Source organism: Heptranchias perlo, unplaced genomic scaffold (genome assembly GCF_035084215.1).
Source record: "Heptranchias perlo isolate sHepPer1 unplaced genomic scaffold, sHepPer1.hap1 HAP1_SCAFFOLD_54, whole genome shotgun sequence".
NCBI classification, from domain to species: domain Eukaryota; kingdom Metazoa; phylum Chordata; class Chondrichthyes; order Hexanchiformes; family Hexanchidae; genus Heptranchias; species Heptranchias perlo.
The window spans coordinates 2,246,575-2,266,085 of NW_027139559.1; the positions used below are offsets into that span (position 1 = coordinate 2,246,575).

A 19,511-nucleotide genomic window follows, 5' to 3' on the forward strand; every position below is an offset into this window, starting at 1 on the left:
AGGATGTTCCTGTGTGAGTGTCAATATTTACAGTATGTTCCTGTGTGAGTGTCAGTATTTACAGGATGTTCCTGAGTGAGTGTCAGTATTTATAGGATGTTCCTAAGTGAGTGTCACTATTTACAGGATGTTCCTGAGTGAGTGTCAGTATTTATAGGATGTTCCTAAGTGAGTGTCAGTATTTACAGGATGTTCCTGAGTGAGTGTCAGTATTTACAGGATGTTCCTGTGTGAGTGTCAGTATTTACAGGATGTTCCTGAGTGGGTGTCAGTATTTACATGATGTTCCTGAGTGGGTGTCAGTATTTATAGGATGTTCCGAAGTGAGTGTCAGTATTTACAGAATGTTCCTGAGTGAGTGTCAGTATTTATAGGATGTTCCTAAGTGAGTGTCAGTATTTACAGAATGTTCCTGAGTGAGTGTCAGTATTTATAGGATGTTCCTGTGTGAGTGTCAGTATTTACAGGATGTTCCTAAGTGAGTGTCAGTATTTACAGAATGTTCCTGAGTGAGTGTCAGTATTTATAGGATGTTCCTGTGTGAGTGTCAGTATTTACAGGATGTTCCTAAGTGAGTGTCAGTATTTACAGGATGTTCCTGAGTGAGTGTCAGTATTTACAGGATGTTCCTGTGTGAGTGTCAGTATTTACAGGATGTTCCTGAGTGGGTGTCAGTATTTACAGTATGTTCCTGAGTGAGTGTCAGTATTGACAGGATGTTCGTGAGTGAGTGTTAGTATTTACAGGATGTTCCTAAGTGAGCGTTAGTATTTACAGGATGTTCCTGAGTGAGTGTCAGTATTTACAGGATGTTCCTGAGTGAGTGTCATGTATTTACAGGATGTTCCTGAGTGGGTGTCAGTATTTACAGGATGTTCCTGTGTGAGTGTCAGTATTTACAGGATGTTCCTGAGTTAGTGTCAGTATTTACAGGAGGTTCCTGAGTGAGTGTCAGCATTTACAGGATGTTCCTGTGTGAGTGTCAGTATTTACAGGGTGTTTCTGTGTGAGTGTCAGTATTTACAGGATGTTCCTCAGTGAGTGTCACTAATTACAGGATGTTCCTGAGTGAGTGTCAGTATTTACAGGATGTTCCTGAGTGAGTGTCAGTATTTACAGGATGTTCCTGTGTGAGTGTCAATATTTACACGATGTTCCTGAGTGAGTGTCAGTATTTACAGGATGTTCCTGTGTGAGTGTCAGTATTTACAGGATGTTCCTGAGTGAGTGTCAGTATTTACAGGATGTTCCTGTGTGAGTGTCAATATTTACACGATGTTCCTGAGTGAGTGTCAGTATTTACACGATGTTCCTGAGTGAGTGTCAGTATTTACAGGATGTTCCTGAGTGAGTGTCAGTATTTACAGGATGTTCCTGTGTGAGTGTCAATATTTACAGGATGTTCCTGTGTGAGTGTCAGTATTTACAGGATGTTCCTGTGTGAGTGTCAATATTTACAGGATGTTCCTGTGTGAGTGTCAGTATTTACAGGATGTTCCAGAGTGAGTGTTAATATTTACAGGATGTTCCTGAGTGAGTGTTAGTATTTACAGGATGTTCCTGTGTGAGTGTTAGTATTTACAGGATGTTCCTAAGTTAGTGTTAGTATTTACAGGATGTTCCTGAGTGAGTGTTAGTATTTACAGGATGTTCCTGAGTGAGTGTCAGTATTTACAGGATGTTCCTGTGTGAGTGTTAGTATTTACAGGATGTTCCTAAGTTAGTGTTAGTATTTACAGGATGTTCCTGAGTGAGTGTTAGTATTTACAGGATGTACCTGTGTGAGTGTCAGTATTTACAGGATGTTCCTGTGCGAGTGTCAGTATTTACAGGATGTTCCTGAGTGAGTGTCAGTATTTACAGGATGTTCCCGAGTGAGTGTTAGTATTTACAGGATGTTCCTAAGTGAGTGTTAGTATTTACAGGATGTTCCTGAGTGAGTGTCAGTATTTACAGGATGTTCCTGAGTGAGTGTCAGTATTCACAGGAGGTTCCTGAGTGAGTGTCAGTATTTACAGGATGTTCCTGTGTGAGTGTCAGTATTTACAGGATGTTCCTGAGTGAGTGTCTGTATTTACAGGAGGTTCCTGAGTGAGTGTGAGTATTTACAGGATGTTCCTGTGTGAGTGTCAGTATTTACAGGGTGTTTCTGGGTGAGTGTCAATATTTACAGGATGTTCCTGTGTGAGTGTCAGTATTTACAGGGTGTTTCTGTGTGAGTGTCAATATTTACAGGATGTTCCTGTGTGAGTGTCAGTATTTACAGGATGTTCCTGTGTGAGTGTCAGTATTTACAGGATGTTCCTGAGTGAGTGTCTGTATTTACAGGATGTTCCTGAGTGAGTGTCAGTATTTACAGGATGTAGCTGAGTGAGTGTCAGTATTTACAGGATGTTCCTGTGTGAGTGTCAGTATTTACAGGGTGTTTCTGTGTGAGTGTCAGTATTTACAGGATGTTCCTGTGTGAGTGTCAGTATTTACAGGGTGTTTCTGTGTGAGTGTCAATATTTACAGGATGTTCCTGTGTGAGTGTCAGTATTTACAGGATGTTCCTGTGTGAGTGTCAGTATTTCCAGAATGTTCCTGAGTGAGTGTCAGTATTTACAGGATGTTCCTAAGTGAGTGTCAATATTTACAGGATGTTCCTAAGTGAGTGTCAATATTTACAGGATGTTCCTAAGTGAGTGTCAGTATTTACAGGATGTTCCTAAGTGAGTGTCAGTATTTACAGAATGTTCCTGAGTGAGTGTCAGTATTTACAGGATGTTCCTAAGTGAGTGTCAGTATTTACAGAATGTTCCTGAGTGAGTGTCAGTATTTACAGGATGTTCCTAAGTGAGTGTCAATATTTACAGGATGTTCCTAAGTGAGTGTCAGTATTTACAGGATGTTCCTAAGTGAGTGTCAGTATTTACAGGATGTTCCTAAGTGAGTGTCAGTATTTACAGGATGTTCCGGAGTGAGTGTCAGTATTTACAGGGTGTTTCTGTGTGAGTGTCAATATTTACAGGATGTTCCTAAGTGAGTGTCAGTATTTACAGGATGTTCCTAAGTGAGTGTCAGTATTTACAGGATGTTCCGGAGTGAGTGTCAGTATTTACAGGGTGTTTCTGTGTGAGTGTCAATATTTACAGGATGTTCCTGTGTGAGTGTCATTATTTACAGGATGTTCCTGTGTGAGTGTCAGTATTTACAGGATGTTCCTGTGTGAGTGTCAGTATTTACAGGGTGTTTCTGTGTGAGTGTCAATATTTACAGAATGTTCCTGTGTGAGTGTCAGTATTTACAGGATGTTCCTAAGTGAGTGTCAGTATTTACAGGATGTTCCGGAGTGAGTGTCAGTATTTACAGGATGTTCCTGTGTGAGTGTCAATATTTACAGGATGTTCCTGTGTGAGTGTCAATATTTACAGGATGTTCCTGTGTGAGTGTCAGTATTTACAGGATGTTCCTGTGTGAGTGTCAATATTTACAGGATGTTCCTGTGTGAGTGTCAGTATTTACAGGATGTTCCTGTGTGAGTGTCAGTATTTACAGGATGTTCCTGAGTGGGTGTCAGTATTTATAGGATGTTCCTAAGTGAGTGTCAGTATTTACAGGATGTTCCTGAGTGAGTGTCAGTATTTATAGGATGTTCCTGTGTGAGTGTCAGTATTTACAGGATGTTCCTGAGTGAGTGTCAGTATTTATAGGATGTTCCTGTGTGAGTGTCAGTATTTACAGAATGTTCCTGAGTGAGTGTCAGTATTTATAGGATGTTCCTGTGTGAGTGTCAGTATTTATTGGATGTTCCTAAGTGAGTGTCAGTATTTACAGGATGTTCCTGTGTGAGTGTCAGTATTTATAGGATGTTCCTAAGTGTGTGTCAGTATTTACAGAATGTTCCTGAGTGAGTGTCAGTATTTACAGGATGTTCCTGTGTGAGTGTCAGTATTTACAGGATGTTCCTAAGTGAGTGTCAGTATTTACAGGATGTTCCTGAGTGAGTGTCAGTATTTACAGGATGTTCCTGTGTGAGTGTCAGTATTTACAGGATGTTCCTGAGTGGGTGTCAGTATTTACAGTATGTTCCTGAGTGAGTGTCAGTGTTGACAGGATGTTCGTGAGTGAGTGTTAGTATTTACAGGATGTTCCTAAGTGAGCGTTAGTATTTACAGGATGTTCCTGAGTTAGTGTCAGTATTTACAGGATGTTCCTGAGTGAGTGTCAGTATTTACAGGATGTTCCTGAGTGGGTGTCAGTATTTACAGGATGTTCCTGTGTGAGTGTCAGTATTTACAGGATGTTCCTGAGTTAGTGTCAGTATTTACAGGAGGTTCCTGAGTGAGTGTCAGCATTTACAGGATGTTCCTGAGTGAGTGTCAGTATTTACAGGATGTTCCTGTGTGAGTGTCAGTATTTACAGGATGTTCCTGAGTGGGTGTCAGTATTTACAGTATGTTCCTGAGTGAGTGTCAGTGTTGACAGGATGTTCGTGAGTGAGTGTTAGTATTTACAGGATGTTCCTAAGTGAGCGTTAGTATTTACAGGATGTTCCTGAGTTAGTGTCAGTATTTACAGGATGTTCCTGAGTGAGTGTCAGTATTTACAGGATGTTCCTGAGTGGGTGTCAGTATTTACAGGATGTTCCTGTGTGAGTGTCAGTATTTACAGGATGTTCCTGAGTTAGTGTCAGTATTTACAGGAGGTTCCTGAGTGAGTGTCAGCATTTACAGGATGTTCCTGTGTGAGTGTCAGTATTTACAGGGTGTTTCTGTGTGAGTGTCAGTGTTTACAGGATGTTCCTCAGTGAGTGTCAGTATTTACAGGATGTTCCTGTGTGAGTGTCAGTATTTACAAGATGTTCCTGTGTGAGTGTCAGTATTTACAGGATGTTCCTGTGTGAGTGTCAGTATTTACAGGATGTTCCTGTTTTTCATTAATTTACAGAATGTTCCGGAGTGAGTGTCAGTATTTACAGGATGTTCCTGAGTGAGTGTCAGTATTTACAGGATGTTCCTGTGTGAGTGTCAGTATTTACAGGATGTTCCTGTGTGAGTGTCAGTATTTACAGGATGTTCCTGTTTTTCAGTAATTTACAGAATGTTCCTGAGTGAGTGTCAGTATTTACAGGATGTTCCTGAGTGAGTGTCAGTATTTACAGGATGTTCCTGTGTGAGTGTCAGTATTTACAGGAGGTTCCTGAGTGAGTGACAGTATTTACAGCATGTTCCTGTGTGACTGTCAGTATTTACAGGAGGTTTCTGTGTGAGTGTCAATATTTACAGGATGTTCCTGTGTAAGTATCATTATTTACAAGATGTAGCTGAGTGAGTGTCATTATTTTCACTCCGTTCATTTAGAATTTCGTCAACTGGAACAGTTGGTAACTGTCGCACTTTGTCAAGAGCTCAGTGATCGCAGCGTTCGGTCTATGAACATCAATGGAGAAAACTAAACACATTATCGATCTTCCATCCGGGCGGCTCTATTTCCTCTAATACCAAACGGCTGACGCCCCCTCTGAGCCACGTTACCAAATACCTTGTGAAAACCCATATATACCACATGTGTTACAATCCATTGACCTATATAGTCACGTCTAAAAAAATCTGTATCGAATTAGTCTAATTAAATGTCAGATGTCTAAAATGTATCCGTTCCAGCCTTCCTCGAATCTTAAAAGTTCACTCATACGAACTGAAATTACAGATTCGAGGAGTTTGCCCACAATGAGTAGACTCATTGGTCTCTAGTTGACGAGTTCACCCCTCCCTCCCTATTTTAACAGAGACTTTACTTGGTCTCCTTCAGTCCATCTGGATATTTTTGATAACAATTCTTTTATCAAAATTGTGAGGGTTGAAAAATTATGATCAAAGTCCCTCCTATCTGCTCCCTGACTTCCTTTAACACCCTCGGGTGAGTTATCTCTGGGCCAAGTGACATATCCTCCTCGGCTATTAAATTCAGATCCAAATCCTTCTCTAACGTTGGATCTTCAGCCTCCTCCAGTGCATCAATATGTAACTTCCGCCATCATTTTTAGAAACTAAGGGAAATACTTTGTATCTCTCCAAATCTTCTTCCACCACAACTATTTCCCCCCAGTTTCCTCTATCTCATCTCCACTGCTTGCTGGCCTGCAAAACCCATCGACAATTGTGATATTTCCCTTCCTATTGCATGACTGGGTATATATTGATTCTACCTTCAAATCGCTCCCTGGAACTTCCTTATGTTCTAAACCTCTCCGCCTCCCTCTTCTCCTTCAAGACGCTCCTTAAAACCTACCTCTTTAACCAAAGTATTGATCACCCATCCTCATACCTCATTATGCGACTTGGTGTCAAATTGATAATCGCTCCTCTGAAGTGCCTTCGGTTATTTTACCCCGTTTAGTTGCTATATGAATGCAAATTTGTTGATGTTGTTGTTCCAGCTCTGTCATAGAAACATTTATTAATTCTGGCCTCCTTTCCCCTCAAAACGTTATAACCAGAAACATTTCACCCTGTGCTATGAAAACCCAAGCCCTGTTTTACAGACACTCGATCATATCTCTCATGATTGTGACTTTCCAAACGTGTTTGGAATGTTTTGTTGATTCACAGACATAACACACAATCTGAACTCCAATTCATAAGAACATAAGAAGTAGGAGCAGGAGTAGGCCAATCGGCCCCACGAGCCTGCTCCGCCATTCAATAAGATCATGGCTGATCTGATCCTAACCTCAAATCTAAATTCATGTCCAATTTCCTGCCCGCTCCCCGCAGCCCCTAATTCCCTTTACGTCTGGGAAACTGACCATTTCTGTTTTAAATTTATTTAATGATGTAGCTTCCACAGCTTCCTGGGGCAGCAAATTCACAGACCAACCACCCTCTGAGTGAAGAAGTTTCTCCTCATCTCAGTTTTGAAAGAGCAGCCCCTTATTCTAAGATTATGCCCCCTAGTTCTAGTTTCACCCATCCTTGGGAACATCCTTACCGCATCCACCCGATCAAGCCCCTTCACAATCTTATATGTTCAAATAAGATCGCCTCTCATTCTTCTGAACTCCAATGAGTAGAGTCCCAATCGACTCAACCTCTCCTCATATGTCCGCCCCCTCATCCCCGGGATTAACCGAGTGAACCTTCTTTGTACTGCCTCGAGAGCAAGTATGTCTTTTCTTAAGTATGGACACCAAAACTGTATGCTGTATTCCAGGTGCGGTCTCACCAATACCTTATATAACTGCAGCAATGCCTCCCTGTTTTTATATTCTATCCCCCTAGCAATAAAAGCCAACATTCCGTTGGCCATCTTGATCACCTGCTGCACCTGCATACTAACTTTTTGATTTTCTTGCACTCGGACCCCCAGATCCCTTTGTACTGCAGTACTTTCCAGTTTCTCGCCATAATGATAATAACTTGCTCTCTGATTTTTCCTGGCAAAGTGCATAACCTCACATTTTCCAATATTGTATTGCATCTGCCAAATCTCCGCCCACTCACCCAGCCTGTCTATATCCCCTTGTAGGTTTTTTATGTCCTCCTCACTATCTGCTTTCCCTCCCATCTTTGTATCATCTTCAAACTTTGATATGTTACACTCGGTCCCCTCCTCCAAATCGTTAATATAGATTGTAAAGAGTTGGGGACCCCTGCGGAACACCACTGGCTACTGGTTGCCAGTCCGAGAATGAAACATTTTTCCCAACTCTCTGCTTTCTGTTAGATAGCCAATCCTCCACCCATGCCAGAATATTACCCCCAATCCAGTGATTCTTTATCTTGAGCAATAATCTTTCATGTGGCACCTTGTTGAATGCCTTCTGGAAGTCTAAATACACTACGTCCACTGGTTCCCCTTTATCCACCCTGTATGTTATGTCCTCAAAGACCTCAAGCAAATTTGTCAGACATGACTTCCCCTTCGTAAAGCCATGCTGACTTTGTCCTATTAAATTATGTTTATCCAAATGTTCCACTACTGTCTCCTTAATAATAGACTCCAAAATTTTACCCACCACAGATTTTCGGCTCACTGGTCAATAATTTCCAGCCTTCTGCCTACTACCCATTTTAAATAAGGGTGTTACATTAGCAGTTTTCCAATCTGCCTGGACCTTTGCCGAGTCCAGAGAATTTTGGAAAATTATTAACAAAGCATCCACAATCCCTACCGCCACTTCCCTCAAGACCCTAGGATGTAAGCCATCAGGTCCAGGGGATTTATCCGCCTTGAGTCCCATTAATTTACTTTGTACCAATTCCTTAGTGATTTTAATCGTATTTAGATCCTCCCCCGAGAGCCCCCTGTTTGTCGAGTGTTGGGATATTCTTAGTGTCCTCTACCGTAAAGACTGAAACAAAATATTTGTTCAGCATTTTTGCCATCTCCATGTTTCCCATCATTAATTTCCCGGTCTCATCCTCTAAGGGACCTACGTTTGCATTCGCCACCCTTTTTCTTTTTATATAACTGGAGAAACTCTTGCTATCTGTTTTAATATTTTTTGCTCATTGATTTTCATAATCTATCTTCCCTTTCTTAATCAATCCTTTAGTTACTTTTTGCTGTTTTTTGAAGAATTCCCAATCTTCTATCCTCCCACGAAGTTTGGCTACCTTTTCTGTCCTTGTTTTTATTCGGATACTATCCTTAATTTCTTTACTTAGCCACAGATGACTGTCATTTCTTTAACGCCCTTTTTTCCTCAGTGCAATATATTTTTTTGAAAGTTGCAAAATAACTACTTAAATGAACACCACTGCTCATGTACCGTCTTACACTTTAATCTATTTTCCCAGTCCACTACAAACAATTCCGCTCTCATACCATCATAGCCTCCTTTATTCAAGCTCAGTACGCTTGTTTGAGAACCAACCTTCTCACCCTCTAATTGGATATGGAATGTAACCATGTTATGGTCACTCATTCCAAGGGGATCCTTAACTTGGACATTATTAACTAATCCTGGCTCATTACACAGGACCAGGTCCAAGGTTGCTTGCCCCCTTGTCGGATCAATTATATGCTGCTGAAGAAATCCATCCTTAATACACTCAATAAACTCTTCCTCAAGGCTGCCCCGCCCGATTTGATTTGTCCAGTTAATATGATAGTTAAAATCCCCCATAATTAAAGCTGTTCCCTTATTACATGCCCCGACTATTTCCTGATTAATACTTCTTCCAGCAGAGTAACAACTATTAGGAGGCCGAAAACTACGCCGACGAGTGTTTTTTTCCCTTATTATTCCTTATCTCTACCCAAACAGTTTCATTATCCTGATCCTTTCTCCCAATATAATTTCTCTGTATTACAGTGATCCCTTCCTTTATTAACATATTGTAAACAATTTTACAACACCAAGTTATAGTCGAACAATTTTATTTGAAATTCACAAGCTTTCGGAGGCTTCATCCTTCCTCAGGTGAATGTTGTGGAACATTCCACAACATTCACCTGAGGAAGGAGGAAGCCTCCGAAAGCTTGTGAATTTCAAATAAATTTGTTCGACTATAACTTGGTGTTGTAAAATTGTTTACAATTGTCAACCCCAGTCCATCACCGGCATCTTCACATCATCTTTATTAACATAGCCACCCAACCTCCCCTTCCTTCCTGCCTGTCCTTCCCGATTGTTAAATACCCTGGCATATTTAATTCCCAGTCGTAGTCACCCTGCAGCCATGTTTCTGTAATGGCCACAAGATCATACCCGTATGTAGTTATTCGTGCCGTTAACTCGTCCATTTTGATTCGAATGCTACCTGCATTCAGATAAAGAACTTTCAAATATGTTTTGTGACACTTAGTTCCTGGTTTTTTCCTTTTTTAACACTTTACCTTTTACTCCTTACCTTCTGTCCCTTCCTGACACGCTTTTCTCTGCCTCCCTGCTCAGGTTCCCAACCCCCTGCCACAGCTTTGATGCTTGGTTAATCGCGTTACGCCTTCTAGTTTTTATTTTATCTGTCGTGCCTAAAGTACACTTTCTTTCCGCTGCTCTACGCTTTTCCCTTTCACTTGTTCTTGAACAACTGTTTGTACTATTTGTATTGTAGATTTCCCCATGGTCTTCCCCTCTCTTGCTGCTCTCAACTTTATTCCCTTCTGACTCCCCGCTCAGATTCCCATCCCCCTGCCACTCCAGTTTAAACCTTCCCCAACAGCACTAGCAAACACCCCCGCGAGGACATTGGTCCCGGTCCTGCTCGGGTGTAACCCGTCACGCTTGGACAGGTCCCATCTTCCCCAGAACCGGTCCCAATGCCCCAGGAATCTAAATCCCTCCTTCCGACACCATCCCTGCAGCCACGCATTCATCCTGTCTATTCTCCTGTTCCTATACTCACTAGCATGTGGCACCGGTATTAATCCTGAGATCAGTACCTTTGAAGTCCTGCTTTTAATTCATCTCCTAACTCCTTAAATTCACCTTGCAGGACCCCATCCCTTTTTAACCTATATCGTTGGTACCAATATGGATTACGACTACTGGCTGTTCACCCTCCCCCTCCAGAATGCCATGCAGCCGCTCCGTGACAACCATTTCATTGGAATGTTGATCCGTTATCGTTTTTCTTCGCTTTTAATATCAAGTTACTTCTTCTGACACGACTTCAAAACCTCCGTTTTCCTGCTAATAACTTTTCACTATTTCATAAATTTTCTGTTCCTGCTGCAACAGGTTTATTAATTCCACTCTCTGGTCTCAGATCGAGATATTTCACACGCTCCAGTCCTATCAGCTAAAACCCTCCCACTGCTCCATGTACCCAGTCTGTCAAACCATTGTGGTTTGTCGGTTCAGATCGTAACCTTTCCTTCCCTTCGTCCTGAACTCACCCTAGTGTCCCAAGAACATGAACACTTCCCTCCTGCTCCAGCCCTGCAGCCGCACATTGACCTGCCTCATATTGTCCTCCTTAACCGGCACAGCGCAAAACAATCCAGAGATCATCTCATTGAGGCCTTGTTTTTCAGTCGAGAGCTTAAATCTTAATATTCCCTCTATAAACCTAGTTCTATCCGTGTTAGTACTTCCTACCATGAATGTATTCTGCTCTTCTTTACTCCGCAGAGACGGTCCCATATGTTCCAGAATGTTGTTTTTTATGGCACTAGGGAGGCAGCTTAACATTTGGGACAAGCTCAGGGCTTCAGAAGAGTCTCTCCATACCCCTGACCAGAGAATCTCCCACCACTATCGCTCATCTATTCCTGTGCCCCACCTGCCTCTCACCCCTCCCCCACTCGGGCTGCCCCGCACTGCTCCCTGGTTTCACATTGTTACTCAGGAGGACCATCCTGAGGCACTCTTTCTATCCATCTTATAGTCCCGAACACCAGGTATCTATTGGACAGTTCCAATAATGAGATCACTGCACCTGTGACTGCACTGCCCCACTAGATGTTCACTCACTTCCCTCCATCGACACGGTATTTGCTCGGTTTCCTCTTCCTGTGTGAGCTGCAGGTTCTTGCTCGTTATTTGGACCCTTTTTCAGGACACAATTGATATTTAAAGATTGTTCTGAACCTACCGGTGTCTGTTCTCATTCTTGTTGATGATGTTGGATCTTCTCCCCTATTTGGACCTTCAGCCATGGTGGTGACAGGCGTTCCAAGATTCTGATGCTCTGTAATAAGTATATTAAAAAGGAGGGTTAGACTGAAATAATAAAATGAGAAGGATAAAACGTCGCCTCGTTAAACGTGATATCAAGTCCCTCCTCGCCCAACAGTACAACAGCTGTTAGCTCTGGAATCGAGCATTTCCCGACTGTTAGGACCAACTCTCCACATCAGGTGCTGCGTTGACTGCTGCCCAGTGAAACCCAATGAGTCCCGCTGATCTCGACAACCCAGTTCCAGACGGCCGAGATTCTGCACTGGGAGCACCAATTGGTAAGATTTACTCACAGTGCAGGCCAACACCCAGAATTATTCCTGAGGTAGTGAATATTCTGGAGGGAAAACTGGAGCGAGGTGATGAATTAAATGAACCTTCACTCGGTATTCCCCAGTCTGTCGCTATTGTATTATCTTATTCACAGATTTGTTTGAATATTTTTTTTGTTGAATGTTGATATTAAATTCTGGTGTTTTATGATCCTGATATCTATCTACATACACAATATAGAGCTTGGTGTGATTTCTCTGCTCTCTTTTGGTAGTGACGTTGTCCGTGTGTTCATGGAGATGCGTTATGGTTGGTGCTTCTATTTGAATATATTTATCATATCTCTCATGGTATCAGCACCTGACTAATGAGCACTGTCGGAGGTGAGGAATTTTACACCGTTCTACTAATATTAACACGAATGTATAATGTTATGAATCGTGTAACTTTAAACAGGTGCTGGACATTTATTTTTGGATTATTTTTAGGGGTCTTACAATCTCAGAAAACACCACAAATATATAAGTTGTAGATTTGACGGCTGTTTTACAATCATGGTTCCACATTGTGTGTGCCTCGCTGTGTGTGCGCAAAGGCAAGAGCAACGACTCAAACTATCAGTCACCGTAATTTCCTTTCCACACTGTGTAAATATAAAAGAGATTAAAATCGTTCAGTAATTTCTTCAAACTATAGTTGAAGTTATTCTCGAGTAAATGTGCAACCTAGTTTGAGACCTTGTAAGATGCAGTTATCGGTTGTGTCAGTCACGCTGACACTAGTGTAATAAACGGACAACAGCAACACAAGTTACATTTACTCCTACATTAATTACATTAGTGTAATCAAACACAAGATTAACTTGTGCAGTTACTTTTTATATAAAGATTAGTGATGGACCTTCCTCCCTGTTGGTAATTTGTGTAGTTACTTTTCATGTAAAGATTAGTGATGGGACCTCCTCCATATTGGTAATTTCATTAGTTACTTTTTATATAAAGATTAATGATGGACACTCCTGCTTGCTGGTAATTTCAGTAGTAAGTTTTTATATAAAGATTAGTGATGGGCCCTGCTACCTGGTGGTAATTTCAGTATTTTTTTTTCTTTTACAAAGATTAATGATGGACCCGCCTAGCTGTTGGTAATTCCAGCAGTTGCTTTATTTAAAAAGATGAGTGATGGAGCCTCCGACCTGTTGGTAATTTCAGTAGTTTCTTTTTATATTGAGATTTGTGATGGACACCCCCACCTGGTGGTAATTTCAGTCGTTATTTTTTGAGGTGGACTTCAGTCATGGGACCTCCCGCCTGTTGGTAATTTCAGTAGTTAGCTTTTTATGTAAAGATTCGCGATGGACACTCCCACCTGGTGGTAATTTCAGTAGTTTTTTTATTTTACAAAGATTAGTGATGGACCCCATAGTTGTTGGTAATTCCAGTAGTTACTTTATTTAACAAGATTAGTGATGAACCTTACTGCCTGTTGTAAATTTAGTAGTTGCTTTTTATTTAAAGATTAGTGATGGACACTCCTGCCTGGTGGTAATTTCAGTCATTACTTATTATATAAAGATTAGTGATGAATCCTCCTTCCTGGTGGTAATTCCAGTGGTTACTTTTTATATAAAGATAAGTGATGGACCCGCCTCCCTGTTGCTAATTCCAGTAATAACTTTATTTCAAAAGATTAGTGATGGACCTTCCTCCCTGTTGTAAATTCAGTACTTGCTTTTCAAATAAAGATTAATGATTGATCCTCCTTCCTGCTGGTAATTTCAGTAGCTGCTTTTTATCTAAAAAATAGTGTTGGACCCGACTCCCTGGTGTTAATTTCAGTAGTTACTTTTGAACAAAAGATTTCTGATGGACACTGCCACCTGGTGGTAGTTTCAGTAGTTTTTTTTCGGTGAGGATAAGGGATGGGACCTCCTGCTTGTTGGTTGTTTCATCGTTACTTTTTTCCGTAAAGGTGAGTGATGGACCCTCCTACCTGTTGGTAATTTCAGGATTTACTTTTTTAAAAATCAAGATTAGTGACAGGGCCTCCTGCCTGTTCGTAATTTCAGTGGTTACTTTTTTAATGTAAAGATTAGTGATGGGACCCTCATACCTGCTGGTAATTTGACTTCTTCCTTCTTATATAAAGATTCGTGATGGTCTCTCCTGCCTGTTGGTAATTTCAGTGTTTACTTTTTATATTAAGATTCGTGATGGACCTTTCTCCCTGTTGTAATTTGAGTTGCAACTTTTAATTTAAATATTAGTGATGAACCCTCCAACCTGTAGGTAATTTCAGTCGTTACTTTTTCAAATAAAATTAGTGATGGACCTTCCTCCATGTTGGTAATTTCAGTGGTTACTTTTAACATAAAGATTAGTGATGGATCCTTCTCCCTGTAGATAATGTGTGTGGTTAATTTTCATGTAAGTGTTACTGATGGAACCTCCTACCCGTTGTTTATTTCAGTGGTTACTTCTATATCAAGATTAGTGACCGACAATCCTACCTGGTGGTGAATTCAGTCGTTATTTTTTTAGGTAAAGATTAGTGATGGACCTTCCTACCTGGTGGTAATTTCAGTATTTACATTTTTATTAAAAAAATAGTGATGGACACTCCAATCCGGTGGTAATTTCAGTAGTTTCTTTTTATATAAAGATTAGTGATGGGACCCTCATAACTGCTGGTAATTTCAGTAGTTACTTTTTATATAAAGATAATTGATGTACTCTCCTACCTGGTGGTAATTTTTAATTGAAGATTAATGATGGACCCTCCGACCCGTTGGTAATTTCAGTCGTTACATTTTTATATAAAATTATATAAAACTTTTTTCAATCAAGATTAGTGATGGACCCTCCTGCATGTTGGTAATTTCAGTCGTTATTTTTTTAGAAAAGATTAGTGATGGACCTTCCTACCTTTTGGTAATTTCAGCCGTTACATTTTGTGCAAAGTTTAGTGATGGAACCTCCAACCTGATGGTGAGTTATGGAGTTACTTTATATTTAAAATTCCTGATGCACCATATTACCTGTTGGTAATTTCAGCCGTTACTGTTTATGTAAAGATTAGTGATGGCCCCTCCTACCTGTTGCTAATTTCAGTCGTTACATTTTTATCTAAATTTAGTGATGGGGCCTCCTGCTTGGTGGTCATTTCAGTAGTTAATTTTTATATAAAGATTAGTAATGGGTTCCTCCTACCTTTTGGTAATTTCCGCCGTTACTTTTTATGTAAAGATTAGTGATGGACACTCCTACCTGATGGTAATTTCAGTCGTTACTTTTTGTGTAAAGATTGGTGAAAGAACCGCCTACCTGGTGGTAATTTCAGTAGTTTTATTTTTGTAAAGTTTAGTGATGGACCCTCCTAGCTGGTGGTAATTACAGTAGTTACTTTTTATGTAAACCTAAGTGTCGTAGCCTCCTCCCTGTTGGTAATTTCAGTAGTTACTTTTTTTTATAACGATTTGTGATGAACCCTCCTACCTGTTGCTAATTTGAGTTGTCACTTTTTTCTGTAAAATTAGTGATGGGGCCTCATACCTGTCGGTAATTTCAGTAGTTACTTTTTATATAAAGATTATTGATGGAACCTCTTCCCTGTTGGTAATTTGACTTGTTACTTTTTTTTAATAAAGATTAGTGATGTACACTCCTACCTTGTGGTAATTCCAGTAGTTATTTTTTTTTAGTTAAAGATTAGTGATGGGACATCCTGCCTGTTGGTAATTGCAGTCGTTACTTTTTTATGTAACGATTAGTGATGGACCCTCCTACCTGCTGGTAATTTCAGTAGTTAATTTTTATGTAAAGATGAGTGATAGGACCTTCATATCCGCTGGTAATTTCAGTGGTTACTTTTTGACTAAAGATTAATGATGGACGCTCCGACCTAGTGGTAATTTCAGGAGTTATTTTTATATAAAGATTTGTGATGGACCATCCTACCTGTTGGTAATTTCAGTCGATTTTTTTCATATAAATATTAGTGTTGGACCCTTCTTCGTGTTGATAATTTGTGTAGTTACTTTTCATGTAAAGATTAGTGATAGACCCTCCTTCGTGTTGATTATTTCAGCCGTTACTTTTCATGTAAATATTAGTGATGGACCCTCCTACCTATTGATTATTTAAGTCTTTAGTTTTTATACAAAATTAGTGATGGGGCCTCCTGACAGTTGGTAATTTTAGTACTTTCCTTTTATATTAAGATCAGTGATGGACCCTCCGACCTGGTGGTAATTTCAGTGGTTACTTTTTACGTAAACGTTAGTGATGGACCCTCCTCTCTGTTGGTAACTTCAGTAGTTACTTTTGATATAAAGATTTGTGATGCACCCTCCTACCGGGTGGTAATTTCAATAGTTACTTATTATGTAAAGATTAGTGATCGACCCTCCTCTCTGTTGGTAATTTGAGTTGTTACTTTTTATATAAAGATGAGTGATGGGGCCATCTGCCTGTTGATAATTTCAGTAGTTACTTTTTTTTGTAAGCTTTAGTGATGGACCCTCCGACTGTCTGTAATTTTAGTAGTTAATTTTTATATAATGATTATTGCTGGACCCTCCTTCCTGTTGGTAAATTGACTTGTTACTTTTTCATAAGGTAGAGTGATGGACACTCCTACCTTGTGGTAATTTCAGTAGTTTTTTTTTGTTAAAGGTTAGTGATGGAACCTCCGACCTGCCCGAAATTTCAGTAGTTACTTTTTATATAAAGATTAATGATGGACCCTTCTACGCGTTGGTAATTTCAGTGGTTACTTTTATTTAAAATTGGTGATGGAGCATCCTACCTGTTATTAATTTCAGAAGTGACATTTTTATTGAAAGATTAGTGCTTGGACCCTTATACCTGCTGGTAATTTGAGTGGTTACCTTTTCATACAAAATTAGTGATTTATATAAAAATAGTGATGGGGTTTCCTGCCTGTTGGTAATTGCAGTGGTTACTTCTCATATAAAGATTAGTGATTGAACCTCCTCCTTGTTGGTAATTTGATTTTAACTTTTTCTGTGAAGATTAGCGCTTGGACCTTCATACCTCTTGGTAATTTGGCATGTTACTTTTTGTATAAAGATTAATGATGGACCCTCCTGCCTTTTGGTAATTTCTGTATTTACTTTTTATATAAAGTTTAGTGATGGACCCTCCTCCCTGTTGGTAATTTGAGTGATTATTTTTCATATAAAGATTTGTTTTGGGCCTTCCTGCCTGTTGGTAATTTGAGTTGTTACTTTTTATATAAATATTAGTGATGGACCCTCCTACCTGTCGGTAATTTCAGTCGTTACCTTTTATATAAAGATTAGTGATTGACACCCTCCCACCTGTTTGAATTTCAGTAGTTACCATTTTATATAAAGATGAGTGATTGACCCTCCTACCTGTTGGTAATTTCAGTCGTTACTGTTTATATCAAGATTAGTGCTGGGGCCCTGAAAGTTTGTTGATGTTTTTCCACCTCTGTCATAGAATCATTTATTCATACTGGTGTCCTCTCTCCTCAAAATGTGATAACCAGGAACATTTCACTCTGTTCTGTGAAAACCCAGGCCCTGTTTTATAGATACTAGATCACATCTCTCATGATTCTGACTTTCCAAACGTGTTTGGAATGTTTTGTAGATTCACAGACATAAAACACAATCTGAACTCCAATTAATTGGAATGTTGACCCGTTATCGTTTTCAATTTTTAATATCGAGTTACTTCTTCAAAACCTCCTTCCGTTTTCCTGCTAATAACGTTTCACTATTTCATAAATCTTCTGTTCCTGCTGCAAAAGTTTCATTTATTCCACTCAGTGCTGTGGCCCTCCTCCCTGTTGATATTAAAAGTAACTACTCAAATTACCATGATTAACGATCAGAAACCACCAATCTGTGTGAAAGATGGTTTCCGCCCTGAACCGGTATCCCTTTAAAACATTCGTGAAGTTTGTTTCGATCTGAAGGGAACGGCCTTTCTTCAGTTGAGCCAGTTTAACAAATAACACCCTCGCTAACATATTTTAGCAAAAACAGACGTCCCTGTTCCATTCTCCTATTAATTCGAATTAAACAAATTAATTATAATTAATCAGGAATACGTTTTGTCTCCGATGTTGCTCCTATCCTGTCATTGGATCGCGTTCAGTCTGACCCCTCGGGTAACCATATGCTGATTTTCCAGGTGTCAGGCAGAGAGCGATAATCGGCCATTGCGAAAGAGTTAACCCTTTACTGAGCTGAACTGTGTGTTCGATCAGTCTTTGATCAGTTCAATAAAAGTGTACCGGGCACAAAACGGTTGAGTGAGTAAAAAGAGCAAGTATTACAGTTACACATCAATGCTTAAAGAGTGAGAAAGGACAGTTTCCCACCCCTGTTTACCGAATATCAAATTCTAACATGGGGAGGAGGCACCGCTGGACGAGGATGGTGCAAATCTCCAGAGTTCGTGTTCCTGCTTTCTTTCCCAGAACCGCGTTAAATTGTGTCTGGGGGAGTTTGGTGGGGACCATGAAGGGAGAAGCCCTGAAATTCCCAGTGTAAAATAGCCGGACTTCAGTCAGTGTCTGAGCGAAAAATCAGTGAATTGTTCCGTCCGCGAGGAATAGAGAGTTCCGTACGCCGGGGAACATATCTGACCGCAGGAAATCGGCTTTACAAATGAGGAAGGGGCAGAAAAAGTTAATTAATAAAACAAATTGACACTACATTAAGCTTCCCTTGATCCCGCAAGGATTTTCCGTCTCTCAATGTCCGTGTAGATTTTGCCAATTATATCCTTGTTATTTCATTGTAATCAATCGAGTACAAGTTCTTTGCTTTATTTCAGCAGTTTACAACTTGGGAATTTGATCCGATCCTTGTTATGTGAGACTCAGAGCACCGCCCATTGTGAAAGCTGCTGCCAGACATCAGAATGGATTTCAACACAGACATTCCTCATTTGTTTCAGAAATTGTGAACAAAGTTGGTTCTAAATGTTCTTTTTCTCTTCTTGTTCCTGGGAATTTCAGCAAAATAGATACTTGTTTAGAAATAAATTGCTACATTTGCATCAGGGACATTGTTTACTTGAGTCCCATCAATTTTCTGATGTTGGCGCTTTCAACCCTGCGGCCAAGAGCCAGTGTTTCGTCAGTGAGCTGAGGAGAGGCTGTTTTTGAAAGTGAGGATATTAACCATTATACCGCCGAATTAAACTATCTCTGAGCATCAATCAGCTCAATCACTGGGGGAATGGACAGTATGGGTAAATGATGTGTTTATATATCATTAAATAAGCTGTTAAATGGACAGAGTGGCTAAATGATGGGTTTATATTTCATTAAATACACTGTTAAATGAACAGTGTGGGTAAATGATGGGTTTATATATCATTAAATACTCTGTTAAATGGACAGTGTGGGTAAATGATGGGTTTATATATCATTAAATACTCTGTTAAATGGACAGCGCGGTTAAATGGACACTTTATAAATCATTAAATACACTGTTAAACGGACAGTCTGGTTAAATGGTGGGTTTATATGTCATGAAATAGACCTTTAAATGGACAGTGTGGGTAAATTTTGGGTTGAAATATCATTAAATACACTGCTAAATGGACAGTGTGGTTAATTGGAT

General features: G+C 40.0%; 1 long non-coding RNA gene across 1 annotated transcript in view; it reads left to right on the forward strand.

Annotated features, from left to right (window-relative positions):
- The window catches only part of LOC137315203 (uncharacterized), a 39,449-nt gene extending 20,156 nt beyond the window's left edge, over positions 1 to 19,293 (forward strand). Inside the window, exon 3 of the long non-coding RNA XR_010961347.1 lies at positions 18,718 to 19,293. This is a non-coding gene — a long non-coding RNA (uncharacterized lncRNA). The remainder of the gene's footprint in view (positions 1 to 18,717) is intronic.
- The last annotated feature ends 218 nt before the right edge of the window (positions 19,294 to 19,511 follow it).